Source organism: Caretta caretta, chromosome 7 (assembly GCF_965140235.1).
Source record: "Caretta caretta isolate rCarCar2 chromosome 7, rCarCar1.hap1, whole genome shotgun sequence".
NCBI classification, from domain to species: domain Eukaryota; kingdom Metazoa; phylum Chordata; order Testudines; family Cheloniidae; genus Caretta; species Caretta caretta.
The window spans coordinates 11,143,607-11,163,793 of record NC_134212.1 but is presented as its reverse complement, the minus strand read 5'-3'; the positions used below and the strand labels follow the sequence as shown (position 1 = coordinate 11,163,793).

The 20,187-nt window shown below is 40.1% G+C and overlaps 1 protein-coding gene and 1 long non-coding RNA gene across 2 annotated transcripts in view; both read left to right on the top strand.

The window, feature by feature from the left end:
* The window catches only part of RYBP (RING1 and YY1 binding protein), a 72,157-nt gene that overhangs the window by 29,593 nt on the left and 22,377 nt on the right, over positions 1–20,187 (top strand). The gene's annotated exons all lie outside the window — the stretch shown is intronic.
* LOC142072676 (uncharacterized) lies at positions 14,844–16,965 on the top strand. Its single transcript, XR_012669184.1, has 2 exons — positions 14,844–14,923; positions 16,860–16,965. It is a non-coding gene; the product is annotated as an uncharacterized LOC142072676 (long non-coding RNA).

Here is a 20,187-nt window from a genome sequence, read left to right as displayed (position 1 = left end):
TGTCCCTCCGATGCACTGTTACCTCACTGAGGGCTTGTCTACACTGGTAATTAACAGTGCTGCAACTTTCTCTCTCAGGGGTGTGAAAAAACACGTCCCTGATTGCAGCAAGTTGCAGTGCTGTCAAAGCGCCAGTGTAAACAGTGCCCAAATGCTGGGAGCTGCGCTGCGCCCCTCGTTGAGGTGGGTTTTTTAGAGCGCTGGGAGAGCGCTTTAGCGTTGCCAGTGTAGACTAGCCCTAATCCTTCTTTTTTTAGAAGCGCCATGTGTTAATTCTGTCTTCGGCCAGAGGAGGACATGAGTTTGAACTGCAACTAATTCAGCTTGTAATGGAATTGAAGCTTCTCTGAAATAATTTGAGCACAGCATGATGACATGGTTATTGTGACATTTACTGTGTGAATGTTAGTTTAGTAATAGGGGGTTGTCAGGAAAAACAAGCAGAAAGGGAAACAATGGTTCAAGATACGCCATCCCTCAGTAAAAACTTACAGGTTATTAAGAGATAATGCCCAAATTGTTATTTCTGAAGATTCTACCACCTAGTTCCAGCCCATTTACAGAACTGGTTTTGACAAGCAGGGTCAACATGAGAGAGCTTGCAAGTTCAAAGGAACTTTTGCTGGGTTAAAAGGAACTCTCTCAAGAGAGTGAAGTTGTTCAGTAGAACCAAACTGACACACAGACACTAGCGGGGAATATCTGAAGAAGATAGGCCTGCCTACATCTTCAACGCAGAATGCTTGGGCTTTAGGTAGGATAGGTGTGGGTTTGTTCCTACTTTTAAAATAAACCAAATGACATTTGGTTTTAAAAGTGGTCTAGTTACTGTATCTATCACTGCTCACAGATTCCCAAATGGAAGAATCGCAGGTGCTGAGCTGAATTGGATCTGCAGGGTAAGCATGGCTGATACACAAGGTACTGTATCTCAGGGCTCAATCTAAAAGAGTGGAAAACTGTGGAATTCTGCCCTAGGATGGGTAAAGCCACAAGGCCTGACACCTATGGGGATGCACTCAACGCTGTTCTACAATAATGGTCATCTGTGCACGGAAAGGCTACAGCATTAGAACAGCAATGATGTTGCATATTAGGAGCAATGCGCATTAGCCAAACTACATACGGACAAATTTACACAAACTGTTTTGGCTCTGGCTAGCTGGTTTTGACCTTACTCTCAATGTAAGCCCGACCCTGCGAACACACAATTGTTTAAATATGAGTAGCCCATCTGAAGACCTACTCATGAATCAAGTTAAGTATACGGGTAAGTGTGTGCAGGATCAGGGTCTTACTAAGCACACACAACACATCACTGAGGTATACTCTTCAGTATCTGAAGAAATACAATTCATACCCGACATTTAGCTCATATGAGAGTGAATAAAGGATCTCTGGGAAAATGTTTGCCAAGGGTGTAAGATTTTGTAATACTTAGAATTCTTTTCCTGCTTTAAGTCTTGAATGCAGATTCAATTTCCTAAGCAGTATTTAAAGTTTAAATTCTATAGGTACAAGACAAAATTCAGACTAAGCGCTGTGTGTGTCAGGGGAACAAAAATATACAGAAGCTGTAAAAAAAATTTCTTTTTAGTTTGCATAATAGCACATTTTGAATTGAAATAATTTGCCCTCTTCTCCTTAAAAACCATTTGAACCTGTGTACATGGTAAAAAGGGAGTAGCTGCCTGAGTTTTAAAGAGTCTTGTGTGAAGTGAGCCCAATGGTATGGAATTATGAATCCATTGAGAGTACTACTTGTTTTTGGATAAAGCCATCTGCCCTGTGTTTCAGCTAGCAGCATGGCTTACTGCTACAGAGGAGGAAAGAGGCTGAATAAACAGGGAAACTATGGAATAAACAGAAACAAAGTAAAACTTTGCTCCTACATAGAGTGTGTTTAAAACTAAATAGGTAAAGCAGTTGTTTGAAAATGAGGTGTTTTTTTTAATCAGGAATGATGAACAGAAAGAAGCATTTGAACTTTCATTTGTGCCATAATATTGTTCATTTCCAGGCATTTTGCTTGTGTAGCTGTATCACTTGCAGACTGTTTTTCTCTTGAGGAGACTCATATGGAAAGTAAACTTTCCAATTGTACTTGAAAATTGGGCAATAACTAATTTACTTAAAGGGGTGCCACTAACATGAAAATCACATTTGTCTGACAAGTTTGTACCTGCTATTGTTAAAAAGGGCACCCAGATCATTAAAACCGAGAAGTTAGTGAGAAAATGTTTTTCTTGTCTTTTCAGTGTATTTACTTTATGAATTTGTATGTTTATCCTGAAACTAGGAAGAGACATGTAAATTGCTAATCACTCCCCAATCTACCTGATGTTACTACGAGCTAGGGCATGCAGTACCTCTTGGGAGATGCTCAGTAGGTCACTGGATCAGATCCAATGTGATTCATTAATAAATAATACAGCAAGAACTTGTTACTGTTTCTAGACCATCACAAGCCCCAGGAAGTTAGTAAAAAATAAGTGATTGGCTATCCAATCCCAGGAAGCAATTAATATAGGAAGCAACATAAGTAAGTTAGAATCTCTCTCTCTCATTTTTGTTAAGCTGCAGACAGCAGTAATTGTCCCAACCTGATGAAGGATGGTCTAGTTGTTAGGGCACTAGCCAGAGACTCAGGAAAACCTGAGTTTAATTCCTTGTTGCACAAAATCTTATGTGAAATTCAGGTAAGTCATTTAGTCTCTTTGTTCCTCAGTTCCCCATCTGTAAAATGAAGATAATAGTATTTTCCTACCTCACAGGGATGTTGAGGATAAATATGCTAATAGGTTGTGAGACACTCTGATACCCTGGCTATGGGGTGTGTGTGTGTGTCATATAAGCACTTAAAATAGCCATAAAAACCCCAGACCAATCCAAGCTGGTGGTCACTCACCACTTCTCAGTCTTTAAAGACTTAATATGGCTGTGCTATGATAAGGTATTGTATTACCTTTTTGAAATATATTATAGTACATTTGCTAATAAGAAAAAAAACGAGAACTATACTATGCTTGTCAAAATAAAGTGTATTTTGTGATGGAGTTTCAGATTTTTTTTTATTATGTTTCTTTGCTTTTGCGTTAATTCACAAAATTCAGTAATCTGTGATCTGTTTGCCAGTCAGTGCAAACTAAAAAATCCTACTTTATATATCTGCCTATGTCTGAGTTATTTCTGAGGGGACTTTCACATGCTGTGTTTGGGCTTTTCAGCATATGTTGTTTTATTTCCAAATACAGTATTTCATTTGTTCAGTTGTTTCTGAACTTTCAATATGTCATTCATGTACAAAGCACTCAAATTTAAGCAAGTTTCATTATTTATCCCCTTACTTTGGTAATGCCTGTTTACATCACATCTGTCTACCAGCAGTCCGATCATATTGTCTGTATGATGCATCCCTTTCCTCTGCCCTTCATGTAGGTGTCCTTCATCAGTGTTGATAAATGCAAAGTAATGCACATAGGAAAACTTAATCCCAACTATATGTACAAATTTGTGGGCTCTAAATAAGCTGTTACCACTCAAGAAAAGAGATCTTGGAGTCCTTATGTATAGTTCTCTGAAAATATCTGTTCAATATGCAGTGGCAGTCAAAATAGATAACAGACCATTAGGAATCATTAAGACCAGGACAGATAATAAGACAGAAAATATCATAATGGTACTGTATCGATCCATTGTATGCCCACACATTGAATATTGTGCAGTTCTGGTCACCCCATCTCAAAAAAAAAAATTATATTGGGATTGGAAAAGGTACAGAGAAGGGCAACAAAAGTGAGTAAGGAGTTATGAAGCAGCTTCCATATGAAGAGAGAGTAAAAAGACGTGGACGGTTCAGTTTAGAAAAGAGATCACAAAGAAGGGGATATGATAGAGGTTCATAAAATCATGAAAGATGTGGAGAAAGTGAATATTCACCCCGTCACATAAAACAAGAATCAGGGGGTCACCCAATGAAATTAATACGCAGCAGGCTTAAAACAAAAGGATGCACTTCTTCACAAAACACACAGTTAACGTGTGGAACTCATTGTCAGGGGATGTTGTGAAAACCAAAACTATAACTGGGTTAAAAAAAGAATTAGATTAATTCGTGGAGGATAGGTCCACCAATGGGTACTAACCAAGATGGTCAGGGATGTAAACCTGTGCTCTGGGTGTCCCTAAACCTCTGACTGCCGGAACCTGGGACTGGATGGATGGGATGGATCATTCGGAATTGTCCTGTTCTCTTCATTCCTTCTGAAGCGTCTGGCACTGGCTGCTGTCAGAAGGCAGGATAATGGGCTAAATGGACCATTGATCTGATCCAGTATGGTTGTTCTTTTCAGTTGTAAACTCTTAATGGCAAGGACCATGTCTATACTCAGAATTTTTGTGTCTGATTTCCATCTCCTCCTTCAGTCCCCAATCAAGAGATGGTATAAGAACTTTTTTAAATAGCTACATGTTAATGCTGTTAGTGATAACCATTTCAGTCAGAATTCACTTTTGAGATCATTCCATTGAACCTTTTCTATAATTATACAATTAAGAAGATGAGTTACATACAAAGTAATTTCAAAACAGAATTCTTACTTCCAAATTCTGAATGCTTTTTGCTGTTGAAAAGGAAATATACTGCATTCAACTTCCATTTGTTTATTTGTGTTTGCATGCTTTGTTATAGCAATATAAGGCTCAATTTTGTTCTTGTTCTTATCACAATCTATTCATCCACCCCTCACTCCATAAAACTAGGGGGAGAAAAACCCCAAATATTCACGCCCCTATCTTTTTGGACCACGATTTGAAACTTTAATAGTTGGAAGTTTTGGAAGCCTGAGGCTGTTGCTAATCAGGCGTTGTTTAGTTCTACTTCAGTCTGAGACTTTCCAGATGACACATTGTATTGGGCTGACAAGTCCATACGTGTTGTGGGTCAGGCACACTGCCAAGTGTTCAGCATTTAGCCAGCAGGGGAAAAAAGCATTAGGAATCCCAATAATCCACACATCAGTCTCTGTATACTCCTTGGTCAGTGGAGACTGAACAAGTGATCTGTGGAGAGATTGCGGGTATTAAGTGGGATGGGTAATGAAAGGCTATACTGGCATTGATGTGAGACTCTTTAAATGGAAAATGACTTTAAATGATGGTGCCAGGATGGTTGGAGTGATTTACAGCTGGCACAAGTTCATAGTTTAACTGTTAGTTCTCAACAAGACTATCCACTTCAGAATGTTGCACCAGAAATGTGCTTTTAGAATTAAAAAGAAAACAAACCTTCAATCTGAAATTTGCTGGCTTCCACTCTTCTTTAGTGCATGCATCAGAATGAAAGAGATTAAAAGATGTTATACATATGGCACATAAATGTATTTAAAATATTTGGCATGTTATAATAGTGGCAAAGCAATGGTGACAAGTAAAATACGTAAATATTCAGTCTGCTGGACAAATACAATGGAATTAACGTTATACTACTTAGGCTCACTTTAAGCAAGCAGTTTTTCCTAAAAATGATAATTTTGCATTGTGGACAAATACCTTGAATATAGGTCAGGAGGTGACTTCTGAGAGTGCTCAAAAATGCTGCTACTTAAATTAATTATTCCTGGCTTTCTATTGTGTAGGATTGTTCTTTGTGGTGCTAATTTTGTTTATAATTTATAATTATGAAGAAAGTTGTTTTTCCTTATTGGACAGTTTGTTTGGTACATGTGGACAATTAGGATTAGGACTCCGTAAGTGAGGAATTGATTGTTTATGAAGTAAAAGGACAGGAGGAGAGAAAGAGGAAGGTTTTCAACTGAGCATAGCAATGCGTTCTGAAGCTCCCTGTAAACTTTCAGCAAACATTGGGGCCACATCCAGCAAACATTGGGCCACATCCTCAAGCCCATTAAGAATAAAATTAGCAAGCAGGGATACACAGTGTCCTGTATTTTTAATAGCTGTTCTAGCAGCACCTATATTGATAGTACTTAAATGTGTTGGTGCAAATTTGAAAATACAGGATACATACAGGTATGCTATGCATTGTTCTCTGCCAGGGTGGATTTGTTTTAAATCACTAGTTAGGAAGACTCGATTTAATCATAGATTTCTACATAAAAGTGCATTCTTGTTGGTTGTTATAACCTTAATACATAATCTTCACAACTCAGCGATAGATGTAGGTTTCATTTTTAGAAGGTACACACTATACATTTTTTAAGTGATTTATTTTGAAAACTTTTCAGATTAGTTTTACAGCTATATCAGAAAATGAATGATTCTTTGGTTGTTTCATTTACCACAGGTAATTGAAGCAGATATTTATGAAGTCATTGGGAGGCAAACTATCTCCAATTTAACAGGTTAATCGTTAATATTTGGAGGATTTCTTGCCATACTGTATTAGGAGGAGAACATCACCAGACAGACATTTAAATTGTTTTATTTAACTAAAACAACAACGTTATGTGTTCTGGATTTTTTTCTTCAACAGCAAACACATAATATTTTAACAAAACAATATGAATTTTTGAATTTAGTTAAACATTCAAGTTTTTAAAATTGTTTTAACTAAAATAGTTAAATGAAATATTAAAAGAAAAATTAAATCAACTATGTCAGCCAGGTCAACTTGAGAAACTTAAAATATTGGCTTCTGCAGCTAACGCAGTCATCTTCACCTTCATTTTCCTGTTTGTTCATAATCTGGAAAAGAAAAACAAGCTTTCCTGTTTTTTCAGGGCCCAAATGATTTCTCAGTTTGGAATTAATTAGTCAAAAGGAAGAAAATATTCTTTCTACACCAGCAGAAGAAGCTACTGCTGTTTAAAAGTGAGATTATCACTTCAGCAGTCTCTGAATCCAAGTGCTTAAGTGACTTCCACAAGTTCACTGGTGTGACTTTCTTTAAAACATCATCTGCAAACATATATTTCTTGAATGGTTCTTAGTCCCAAATTGGGTCTCTCTTGCAACCTGCTGCCATTATAGGTTTTCCCTTCTAGTGAGAGAATGGTATGGTAGATTGCAAATCAATGAAGGCTACACTCAAAAAGACCTCAAGGCTTCTGGAATATGCTGTTCAGAGTTTCACTTTTGTTTCTACTGCCTGTCCCTCCCTTCTCACATTTATCTCCAGACTTCTTGTCCAGATCCATTCCGCCCCCAACAATCTTCTGTTCATTGAACTTTTTGAACCATTGCACTTTTAGAGAGAGGTAAGGGATTGATTCTGTGTACACAAATTTGCAGAGGACAATAGGGTTGAGGTCTGTTGTTTCTCATCTCTATGTATTATTTAATTAATAAATTAATTGAAAACATTTTTGCTGTTTTCAAGCATATCATCTCTGGAGACACAAATCCACAGTTTGAGAACTGCAAAACTGAGCATCTCTGATGGTATCTTCTAGAGTGAGCACTGAATCCCATTGGGTAGATAGAAAGATTAACCTAAGTAATCTATACAGAAGCCCCTGGAACCCCATAAGGTGGAGTCCCTAATCCATGAACTGTTGGAACTCATTTACAAAACTTTTCTTAAACATTACATGAATATATTGTCTCATACTATAGAGTTAGAGTTTATAATCCCTATTCCATGATGATATCTTTGAGCTATAATGTATCTTAGTTAGAACTATCTTTAGATAGGTAGATTTTTTCCTCAAAAAGCATTTTATCAAAAAAATCAGTTTTTAATAAAAATCTGTTTTAAATTTTTTTTAAACTATTGACTTTTATTCACCCTGTCTTCTGCTGATAAAGGTATTTACAGGAATTCTTAATCTCATATTTCATTTTTGAAAGAAGCAAACTGACACCTTGAGTGGTAAATTTTCCTCTTAAAATAACATAACCATTGACAAACCAAATTTCCTTACAAATTGTGCCAGAAATATGTGACATAAATTGCCTTTGTCCTATAAACTGGAACTTTGTTTATAAAATTACTGTTACTTGAAGGACTAAAGCTTTGTTTTCATATCAAGTGAAATCTATCGTTGATCCTCTCTTAAAGAGATTTTCACTTGATCTAAAGTCAAAATGCCCTTCATTTGAGTAAAACTTTTAGCATCTGAAGTGCTTGGAGAAAACATGTCTTTTATAACTGGATTCTTACTTGGTTTTCAAATGGAATCCTAAGAAATGTAGGAAGTGTAATAGGAAAACATCGTTTGGTGTATCTGTCTTTGAACAGGTAAACTTTCCAGTTTTACCTGTTTATGATGAATGTAGTGCTTAACAATGAATGATAGGGTGAAGGCAGTGCTCCTTTGCTTATCTATATGTGTAAGGTGTCCCAATATGTTGTGAGTGTAAAACTTTACTGTGATCTGCCAGTGTATCCCAGCTTGCCATGTAGTATTACAGCAGAAATCAATCTCCATGCTCCTTTCTCAGTCATTTTAAGCAAGACCTACCCATTACTTGAAGCAGGTATATTTGTAGTGACATAATGACATTGGAAGCAGAAATGTAAATATCCATGCTTCTCCAAAGGTATGTTTATAGTAGAACCTCAGAGTTATGAACACCTTGGGACCTGAGGTTGTTTGTAACTCTGAAATGTTCATAACTCTGAACAAAACATTATGATTGTTCTTTCAAAAGTATTTACTATGCAGAAGGAAAATGCTGCTTTTAACCATCTTAACTTAAATAAAACAAGCACAGAAACAGTTTTCTTTCTTTGTCAAACTTTCCCTTTATTTTTTGACAGGTTTCAGAGGAACAGCCGTGTTAGTCTGTATTCGCAAAAATTGGTTAGTCTCTAAGGTGCCTCAAGTATTCCTTTTCTTTTATTTTTTGAGTGGTTCATGTTTAACACAGTACTATACTGTACAGGGTTTGCTTTTTTTGATCTCTGTCTGAGTGCATAATTCCAGTTCCAAATGAGGGGTGTGGTTGACCAGTCAGTTTGTAACTCTGAAGATCTACTGTTATGTGTAACTTTAACCATGGCTCTCCCAAGAGTGACTGGCCTGGATGGAACAGCTAGTTGATTTTCCTGCCAGGGATCACCACTGGCAGATTCAAAAGCTGTTTCAGACCCAACTGACAGCATTGACTTCAGGCCAATATTTAAGAATGTGGGTATGGGGAGAATTTAAAAAGTGGTCCCATGAATCAGGGTTGAGGCGCATGGCTAGGGAAGTATGTGGGGAAGTTTGAGTTAATGCTGTACTTGACTTCGTTGATCAAAAAGATTTCATTCTCTATGGCAATAAATTCACCACATTTCATAATTTGAATCCATCCCTAAATTTAGTAATAAAAGTGGTGCATATCTGGAAAGCATATATGTTATCAAAAATGTCAAATTGTGAACCTAGTAACCTTGATAAAGTAATTTTGAAGGGATCATTGTAACTCCTTTAGAATCCCATCCAACATTTGTTATATTTATCCGGGCATGGTTGTCATGCCTTATTGCTTATCTGTTGGTTTTATAGATTATATCCTGTTAAATTGTCTTCACGTCTTTTTTAGGGTAGGAGTAGTTCTCAGGGATCACAACAGTACTACTTAATATGTTAGAACACTGAAACTTGTATGTCATACATATTTTGACATGAGTAACCCAGGACCATACTTCTAAAACTTTTTTAAAAAATACTGATTTTGTTTTGTGACGTGATTAATACAGGCTATGGAAATAAGGACTTAAAATTGGAAACATTTATGTTGGGGAGTCTAGGGAAGAACACATTGTTTTGTTATAGCAACTCTTGGGCAAGATGTTTGCCATTCCCAGCGTCCCTTCTCACTGTGCTCTGGCGCAGTTATCAGTGTTTATCCTTTTTCTCTCAGTAGTCTCTCTCTCCCCTGACCTTTTTCTTTTTCCTGTCCTGTTTTTTTCCTTTTTTTCTCTGGAGGATAGTGTTGCCATCTTTTCCCCCTGTTTTTGTTTCTCTTCCTCTTCCTCCTTCCTTTTCCTTCAGCAGACAGCCACATGCTGTTTGTAGTTGAGACTTGGTACTATTCATTCATGGCTGGGCTGCATGTGCTCTAATGACTGAGATGAGCGCTGTGGGAGCAGAGAAAAGTTTGGCAGGCTGCTGCTGTCAGAGCCTGCGGCTTACATGTGAAATTCTTCAGCAACCCACTGTAATAGGGACAGCTGTGGGATCATGGAGGGAAGCCAGGCAGCTTTCAAGCAGCCATCCACTGCTATACCCGAAGCCTGGGGAGCACATTTGCAGTAGGAGATAAACATGAGAACATGCAGCTTTTCCCATCCCTCTCTGGCATATTCTCCTCTCCCTGAACAAGTATGGGGCTCCTCTACCTCCAAAAGGGACACAGTCTGTCCCCTTCCAAGGCTAGGCTGGAGAAACACTGAGTTGAAGCATTTTAAATTAGCTTGAACCTTCTTGTTTGAAGTGGCTGAAATGCTTGCGACAAATGCTTCCAGATGGGAACAACTGTCAAGATAAATTAAGGTGTGATATAACCTTGACAATTTTTAAACTTGAGAAGTCAGTCTGAGACATATTAGAAGTTGTTTTAAAGTATTTGTGTAAATCGTGTTAATTCAAATATTACTCTACTTCAGATATGGTTGATGTTGTAATAGATCCCATCTGTACTTCTCAGTTCTGAGTCTGAGTTAAAACAATGACATATGGTGCTAGCCATTAGCAGTAGTTCTGCAAACTTCTGTGAAACCTGCGTAATAAGTCTAGCTTGGTTTTGGACCCATTTGTACTCCATATTGTGGAATGCTCACTGCTATAATTAGTATGTTCTGATACTTGATTCAGAAGGTTCACTTAGCTTAACAAACAGTCATAAATTTGAGGAAGTATTTAAAATAAATCTATTACCTATTTGTATTGTAAATCTGAACATTTGATTATGGTCTTCCCAGTTGCTGGTAGCTCCTCATTCTATCACAGCCTTGCTGAATTCCGCTGATGAGCAACTTTTTTTCTTAAACAGGCAAGTAAAATCTCATGAGTTTTGCATCATTCTGGCAATAGCAGGCAAGTGAAATTTGTGTCCAGGCTAGTACATTTTCATAGTGATTTTTGAAAGGCATCATAAATTTTGAGCCTGTGGTAAATGCTGTGATTGGTGGGGAGGGGGCTTAAATAATTCTCACCATTTACTTAATCGGAAGGCTTAAACAAAAGTGAAAATAACCCAAGAAACCTCATCCTAATGTTTCCCCTGTTCTTGTGCAAAGTACCAATTTGGAGTTTCAGTACTAGATTTATAGCCCAAACAGTAGCTTATTGATTACATTATTGAGTTGAAGACAGTGGCAGAGAGTTTCAGAACCATTTTTGGTGTCTTGTATTCTTGTCTCTTCTCCTCCCTCCTCAGTTTGAATGTCACTCAGAGGGTTAGTTGAACATGATGAGTGTGCAGGTGGCATATCAGTTAGCTCCTGCAGAATGGTAAATGATTCCTGACATATGGCTTAACATTGACAAATCCACTCATGTAAAACATATTCATACAAGAACCAAATAATTCTTTTTTATCCTTCAACGTTTCTGTGGAATGTTCCTGTGCTGCTTCATGAATCTGAGCCTGTGCAAAGATTGCAGTTGTGCAGTTATTTCCTTGCATTATGGGCAAAGGAAGGCTTTGGAAGGGAGGCTCTTTTTACATTACTATCTTTACTACAGAGAAATGTAAGTAATGCTGTAGTGACACAAAAGTGTCTTAAAATACCAGTTTTTTCTAAAAGAATGTTGTGTGCTTAATAAAACGGTAGTGGTTCAATATTTTAATTCTGGTGATGCTTTACAGGTGGTTTCATTTTCTATCGTGTTTTTCATATGAGAAATCTAAAATAGCCCTTTTATTTATTTATTTGTTTATATATATTTCAGTTCGGGCATCATTTTTGGGGTTTACATTGGAGCCAGTTGTCTTATTCCTCATCTTTCCCAAAAGTCTTGGGTGTGGAACGTGTATGTTTGCACTTGTAAGACTTGTCTCAGTTGTAAGAAAACTTTTCTTCCTTTAGATACAATATAGAAGTTCTATCAACAGTATTTTCAATTCCTTTAAATTCTCAAGACTAATGCTTTGACATGGGACTAATCATTGGAATTAATACAGGAACACTTGTTACATGGAAAAAAAAAACTCTAAAGTTTTTTTTCTTGCTGAAACAGAACTTTCCTTAATTGCATGACCCGTTGGATGTTTGGAGGACATTGCAACAGGGAATTAATACAGTCTGTAAATTACCGTACGTTGCAGATTTGGGAGCCACGTAAGGAAGGTGTTTCTTTCCTTGTTACCTACGTAGTTAGTTTCTGAATTCCTGTTTAACTCTGTTCATGTCCTAACCTGGATAGAGCGTTTCTGTTTGCTTAAAACAGCAGAAAAAAATGTAGGTAACACTTCTGGAAAACGGATATCCTATTTGATTATAAACTACGACGTGTCTTTTCTTTTAGTTTTCATGTAGTGTGTGAACCACAGTAGTTTTGATATGAAGACTGCATTTTTAATGACATGAAGAGTTTTTTATAATGACAACACCAAGGGTTTCAGATCTCTTCTGTATCTTTGGTTTTCTTTTAAGAGGTGAAAGACTTGTGCGTTCAGTCTTTCTTCATTAAGAAGAGGATGGATATATTTGTGCTGTTTTCTGATGCCCTAATTTTAAATTTTTTAAACTAAGCCTCTCTCTCTCCCTCCCCAAGACCTGTGTAATTTTTGTATAGTGTACCAATTTCTTCTTACTGATTTCTTACACTTTATGCTCATCAGTATCCTAGTGGAAATAGAATGTGCTAATTTGTACTATTATTTCTGTCCTGTAGTAGATGTACTTAATTAACTGGAGGAAGTGTAAGTTAACTGTGAAATAATAAGAATAAGACGGGGACTTTTCAGCTTGGAAAAGAGACGACTAAGAGGGGATATGCTAAAGATCTATAAAATCATGACTGGTGTAGAGAAAGTAAATAAGGAAATGTTATTTACTCCTCATAATTCAGGAACTAGGGATCACCAAATGAAATTAATAGGCAGTAGGTTTAAAACAAACAAAAGGAAGTATTTCTTCACAGAATTCACAGTCAACTTATGGAACTCTTTGCCAGAGGATGTTGTGAAAGCCAAGATGATAACGGAGTTCAAAAAAGAACTAGATAAGTTCATGGAAGATAGGTCCATCAATGGCTATTAGCCAGGATGGGCAGAGATGCAAAACCTTGCTCTGAAGTGCCCCTAGTCTCTGTTTGCCAGACACTGGGATTGGTTGATAGGGGATGGATCAGCTGATATATCACCTATTCTGTTCATTCCCTCTGAAGCACCTGGCATTGGCTACTATCAGAAGACTGGGTATTGGGCTAGATGGACCATTGGTCTGACCCAGGATGGCTGTTTTGATGTTCTTATGAAATAATCTTACACTGTATGATGATAGCCTCATTTCGAAAGATTGCCGTACTTTACAAACTTTGTATACAGGAGTTACTGAACTGGTCACAGAGAAGTCTATCTAAGCGCATAAGCAACTCCCTACACAACTGCTTAGGACAGGAAGCGAAGACTGTTGGATAGAATTGCAACTGCAGGGGGAGGATGAGATATAGATAGGCAGAATATAGTTCAATTGCTCAAACTGGAATTCAGCCAAGACACTAGGCATGGCAAAGAAGGTGGATGCTTCTCCCTGCAGTTATTGAACTGTAACTTCGGCTTCCCCACAGCACTTTTGTTAGCAACTAGAGATTACATTTGGAAGCAGCAGAGCCTCAGAGTTACAAACAACTCGGGAATGGAGGTTGTTCAGAACTCTGAACAAAACATTATGGTTCTTTCAAAAGATCACAACTGAACATTGACTTAATACAGCTTTGAAACTTACTGTGCAGAAGAAAAATGCTAACCCTAACCCACTACCCCACTCTCCTTCTCCCATTTCTACTGTCCCACCCCACCTCCCTTGCCCTGCCCCACCGCTGTCATTCAGCATTGTACAGGAAGTAGGATGGTGACCATGCAAGGCGTCCAGCACACACAGAAGGGGAGGATGAGTGACACTAGGAGGCGGTGTCCAGGTGCACAGGCAGTGAGCTGGAGCAGCCACCCTCCCTCACCCAGCAGAAGAGGCTCCGTCCCACTCCCTATGCTCCCCACCCGGGTGAGCTGGTAACATGCCAAGGGGTGCAGAAGTGCAGTGTGGGAACAACAGATTCCCCCTTCCCCAGCAGGCCGAGTAGAGAAAACCATGAGCAGCTCAGTGCTCGCAAAAATCGAGGGTGGAGGCAGTGACTCAGCCCTGTGTGCCCCCTCCGCCCCCCCCGCCTCTGCTTGGTTGGGCAGTGCCCCCTCCCAAATTACACCCATGTCAGTTCATAACTCTGGTGTTCATATCTCTGAGGTTCTTCTGTATTCTCTGTGTTGTCTGCAGTGCCCATCTCTCTAATGCTATTGAGTTGTCAGTCCCTCTGAGGGCTTGACCAGGAAAAAGTGCTGGGTGTTGCCTTTTTAAAAACATGATGGCTCCTATTTTAAAATCCTGATGTAGACGTGGGAAGTTGTAATTTCAATGTGTGAGATAGCTGAGGTGATCCTTGGTCTCTTCCCCCCCCCCCCATTTTTTTTAAATCATGGTTTTATTTTTTGAAAAACAGAAATCCCCCCCCACACACATTATGTACTGGCATAGAACAGTGATGGAGAATAACTATTGGTTTACTATTGTTTCTAACCACATTGAGTTGCTGTGTGAAATATTTCATGAATGGAAGAAAATTGGCCTGCTCTTAGCCTTAAACCATGCTATTTTGAAAACAGACTTTGCAGTGCCTTTTGCTCTTGCCCTATGAGAATAATTGAAGCTCTCATTCCAATACAGGTAAGGCAGTGTGCAGTATTGTGAATTTTATTCACATTGATGAAAGGACTTCTGAAGAAAATTATGTGTAAGAATGTATAGAAGGTAAGCACAGTGAAAACTCCATATGACTTTCAGTAATGATTTAGGAGGGCAGATTTGTCTTGGAATTCATCAAAATCATGGTCAAGTTAGTAAAAGTCACTGTATAAGGGAAAGTGATGTGTAATGTCCTGGGAGTGCCATTTAAAGTGGTGGAGCTATGCGGGGCGGGGAGATGTAAAGTCCTGACCCAGAGGTGGGAGACTCTGGGAGGGGCTGAAAAATGAGCCTGCCCTGCAGCGGCAACTCCTGTCATTATGGAGGAGTGGCAGGGCCAAACCTGAGCAGCGCTGCAGCCCTTGGTTCCAGCTCGTAATACCTGGAACAGGAATCCAGGCCCAGCGCCACAGGCCAGAAGCCAGCACTGCAGAATGAGTTTATTAAAATCACAGATACAAGAAAAAGGCACGGACAAACGGATGGTATTCATGACATTTTTAATGCCCTGACAAACCTGCAGCCTTACTTGTGACTGTTTGGCGGTGGTGGTGGGAAATTAAAAGCACAAACTCATTTTAACTAACAGTTTACAACTTGCCTCATCTGGTTTAACCTTTGTTGGTCTGTTGTCATTTCTTGCTCAAAATGGGAAAACAGACTCCTTTCATTTTGGATATGTATCATAGCAGGTTTGTTCCTTTGAGGATAGAGATTCAGGTTTTTGAAAGTTTTCTTTTGGTTTGCAGACCATCTCAAATGAACAGACTGACTGATTTGGTCGGGAGCAGTCTCTCCAGAGGCATGTCTGATATGTCTTGCTTGATTTAATCCTTCTCTTAATGTAGTATTTGCATCTGGAATACACTCCATATAGGAATTGCCTGCTGTTCACCAACATGATTCATAGCCCCTGGATCCTATTGGGATCCATCACTGCTCGTAGATTCTCAGGAAGCAGCGGTGGTGTATAATGCCTTTTTCCATCTGTAACTACCAAGAGGTTATGACCGTACTACTTTAATGCAAGCCTCACAATGGCATCCATGTCTTTGTTACCTCCAGCCAGGATGACTGTAACGTCCTTCTGTTAGGGCTACCCTTAAAGACTCCCTGTTTGCATTTAAAGGTTAGCAGTGAATGCTGTGGGACCCAACTATTTAAGGCCCTGAGGCTGAAAAGATGTATTCATGTGCTTAACTTAGGTGTGTGTAGTTGTATTGAATTTAGTAGATCCTCCTGGTCTACGCTGAAAACCTCTCTCTCTCTCTGTCTCTCACACACACACACTCACTCACACACTCACACACACACACGATGTAGATAGGTCAATGGAAGGATTCTAGTTACCACATCTCGGTGAAGTGGATTAACCACTGCAGTGCTTCAGCTTTGCTGCTGTAGCATGTTAAGTTAGGCATATACCCTAAGTGAGTGCCTCACATTAGTTATGCCATAAAGATAAAATCAACTGGGATGCTCTCACTGTTGGCCCTGTTGTCGAACTTTCCAGGACTGGCACTTTGGCTTTCTCAGTACAGGGCCTGAACTTCGAAACTCATTCTGATTGACAGTCTACCACAGCCTCAGTTTGGCAGCTTACTGAGGACTTTGTAAGATGTTGTTTGTTTGATTTGGCTCTTACTTAATTGTCCTGCTTTGCTTTTATATTTAGACTTGTTAAAGTGCCTGTGCTACCAATTATGGGAAGTTTGTGTACATGGTTTTGATTTGGTATCACAGTTTTAGGCCGGTTGTTTATCATTGCAAAATATCTGAATCTTCATGGTATTATCTGGTAATAATTTTAGTTTTAAAGAAAAGTCATGTCACAATATTCTAATAAGCTGTTTTGATAGGAATTGTAAGAAGTCAAGTACTCAATTCTTTAATATGATAAAAACTACAGTGTTGTATAAGAGAAACAAGGTTGGACAGGTAATATCTTTCTCAGACTCGAAGAACTCTGTATAGCTCAAAAACTTGTGTTTTCTCCCAACAGGAGTTGGTCCAATAAAAGATATTACCTCACCCACCTCCTCTTTCTAATACCCTGAGACCAGCGCGGCTACACTGCAAACAACAATGTTGTGTAACATTTTTAAAAGGTATAAAAACATGAAATTTTACTATACTGGAAGGAGACCACATAGAGACAGATTTGTAAATTAATCATGGAATCTTGCTCAATAGTAAGTTCACTAAGTAGGATGACAAAGACTATGACTTTTAGATTATTTCATAAAATGTGAAAGACCATAAGCATTGGTCATGAAAGCCACACTGTTACAAATATAGAGCCTTAATCCTGATAACTTCGATACTGTGGTTATAAGTAAGGCTGCGTTTTAGTCATGGGTATTTTTAGTAAAAGTCATGGACAGCTCACACTGCAGAAGTCACGGAGGTCACGGAAAGTCATGGAATCCATGACCACCATCACAAACTCCCATCCTTAGTTATAAGCCTTAAATAAAACAAATGTGGATCCCTGGTGGCATGATGGTGTCCTGGATTCCTAAGGGCACTCAGATAGTACGCTAATTATAAATAAATAGGCAGAACATGGTTAGCCCATTATCAGCAGATGCTTCCTTCCCTAATATCTATGTTGATTTAAATAGAGAAATGAAACCTTGCCCTTCATAATCGTTCTCCTACAGTCCTCATTTTAAAAATCCTCTTATGAGGAAAAAAGCAGTTTTTTTACCCCTAAAATGGAGGAGAGACGGAGACTCTGTGAAGTCTAGTAGGGACTTCATTATTGATTTTATAAGAAAGATGCTCATACTAGGGTGATGGGCAGCAGCATAAAATTCTTCAATAGGAATGAAGTTCCAAATACCCTCCTCCTTTCTAAATCAACTTTGTCATCCCAGCTGCGGATACCTGTTTGAAAACTGACGACCCACTCCTGCACGCACTCTTGAAAATGGTCACTCCGTAGCCTGGGAATTAAAAGCTGGTGTATTTTGTAAAAGGGAAGGAAAGGACTGAGAAAGGTGGGTGAACATGGAGAAGGAGGTTGGGTATCCAAGGAGTTTTGGCGGGTAAGGGAGACACAGATCAGGGAATTAAATATAGAATGCAGAGCTGAGATTTCAAAACTGAATGATTCCTGTGGCACCCAGGGTCTACCAGGCTGTGAAGATGATCATGGGGAGGAGCCTGGGAGACCCTAGTCTTCTGCCTGGTCTTTTCTGGAGTTGGTGCTGAGAGGAGAGGTAGCACCAGGGAATGTGGGCTTAGATCAGCCTCCTTCCGGCTCTTCCTCACTGACGTAGGGCCTCCATATGGAAAGGGGGAGGTCAGGTTGTTGGTCTCACTGTCAAAGGCAGCCTGTGCTAGATCTGGGGAAGAGAGAGGGGCCAGGCAGGCCTTAGAATATGCCCCCTTCTGACATTAAGTTCTTAAGCCCTGGTCTACACTAGGACTTTAGATCGAATTTAGCAGCGTTAAATCGATTTAAACCTGCACCCGTCCACACAATGAAGCCCTTTATTTCGACTTAAAGGGCTCTTAAAATCGATTTCCTTACTCCACCCCTGACAAGTGGATTAGCGCTTAAATCGACGTTGCCGGCTCGAATTTGGGGTACTGTGGACACAATTCGATGGTATTGGCCTCCGGGAGCTATCCCAGAGTGCTCCATTCTGACCGCTCTGGACAGCGCTCTCAACTCAGATGCACTGGCCAGGTAGACAGGAAAAGAACCGCGAACTTTTGAATCTCATTTCCTGTTTGGCCAGCGTGGCAAGCTGCAGGTGACCATGCAGAGCTCATCAGCAGAGGTGACCATGATGGAGTCCCAGAATCGCAAAAGAGCTCCAGCATGGACTGAACGGGAGGTACGGGATCTGATCGCTGTTTGGGGAGAGGAATCCGTGCTATCAGAACTCCGTTCCAGTTTTCGAAATGCCAAAACCTTTCTGAAAATCTCCCAGGGCATGAAGGACAGAGGCCATAACAGGGACCCGAAGCAGTGCCGCGTGAAACTGAAGGAGCTGAGGCAAGCCTACCAGAAAACCAGAGAGGCGAACGGCCGCTCTGGGTCAGAGCCCCAAACATGCCGCTTCTATGATGAGCTGCATGCCATTTTAGGGGGTTCAGCCACCACTACCCCAGCCGTGTTGTTTGACTCCTTCAATGGAGATGGAGGCAATACAGAAGTAGGTTTTGGGGACGAAGAAGATGATGAGGAGGAGGTTGTAGATAGCTCACAGCAAGCAAGCGGAGAAACCGGTTTTCCCGACAGCCAGGAACTGTTTCTCACCCTAGACCTGGAGCCAGTACCCCCCGAACCCACCCAAGGCTGCCTCCTGGACTCAGCAGGCGGAGAAGGGACCTCTGGTGAGTGTACCTTTTAAAATGCTATACATGGTTTAAAAGCAAGCATGTGAAAGGATTACTTTGCCCTGGCATTTGCGGTTCTGCCTTTGCAAAAGGTTTCTGGGGAGGGCAGCCTTATTTCGTCCTTCATGGTAGGACACTTTACCACTCCAGGCCAGCAACACGTACTGGGGAATCACTGTAGAACAAAGCATTGCAGTGTATGTTTGCTGGCATTCAACCAAAATCCGTTCACGCGGTGGGAGGAGGCAAAATGCGACCTTGTAACGAAAGCACATGTGCTATGTATGTAATGTTAACTTTCAAGGTTTACCCTGAAAGAGTGTAGCCACTGTTTTATAAAATGTGTCTTTTTAAATACCGCTGTCCCTTTTTTTTTCTCCACCAGCTGCATGTGTTTCAATGATCACAGGATCTTCTCCTTCCCAGAGGCTAGTGAAGCTTAGAAAGAAAAAAAAACGCACTCGCGATGAAATGTTCTCCGAGCTCATGCTGTCCTCCCACACTGACAGAGCACAGACGAATGCGTGGAGGCAAATAATGTCAGAGTGCAGGAAAGCACAAAATGACCGGGAGGAGAGGTGGGGGGCTGAAGAGAGTAAGTGGCGGGCTGAAGAGAGTAAGTGGCGGGCTGAAGACAGGGCTGAAGCTCAAAGGTGGCGGCAGCGTGATGAGAGGAGGCAGGATTCAATGCTGAGGCTGCTGCAGGACCAAACCAGTATGCTCCAGTGTATGGTTGAGCTGCAGCAAAGGCAGCTGGAGCACAGACTGCCACTGCAGCCCCTCTGTAACCAACCGCCCTCCTCCCCAAGTTCCATAGCCTCCACACCCAGACGCCCAAGAACACGGTGGGGAGGCCTCCGGCCAACCAGCCACTCCCCCACAGAGGATTGCCCAAAAAAAAGAAGGCTGTCATTCAATAAATTTTAAAGTTGTAAACTTTTAAAGTGCTGTGCTTAAAGTGCTGTGTGGCATTTTCC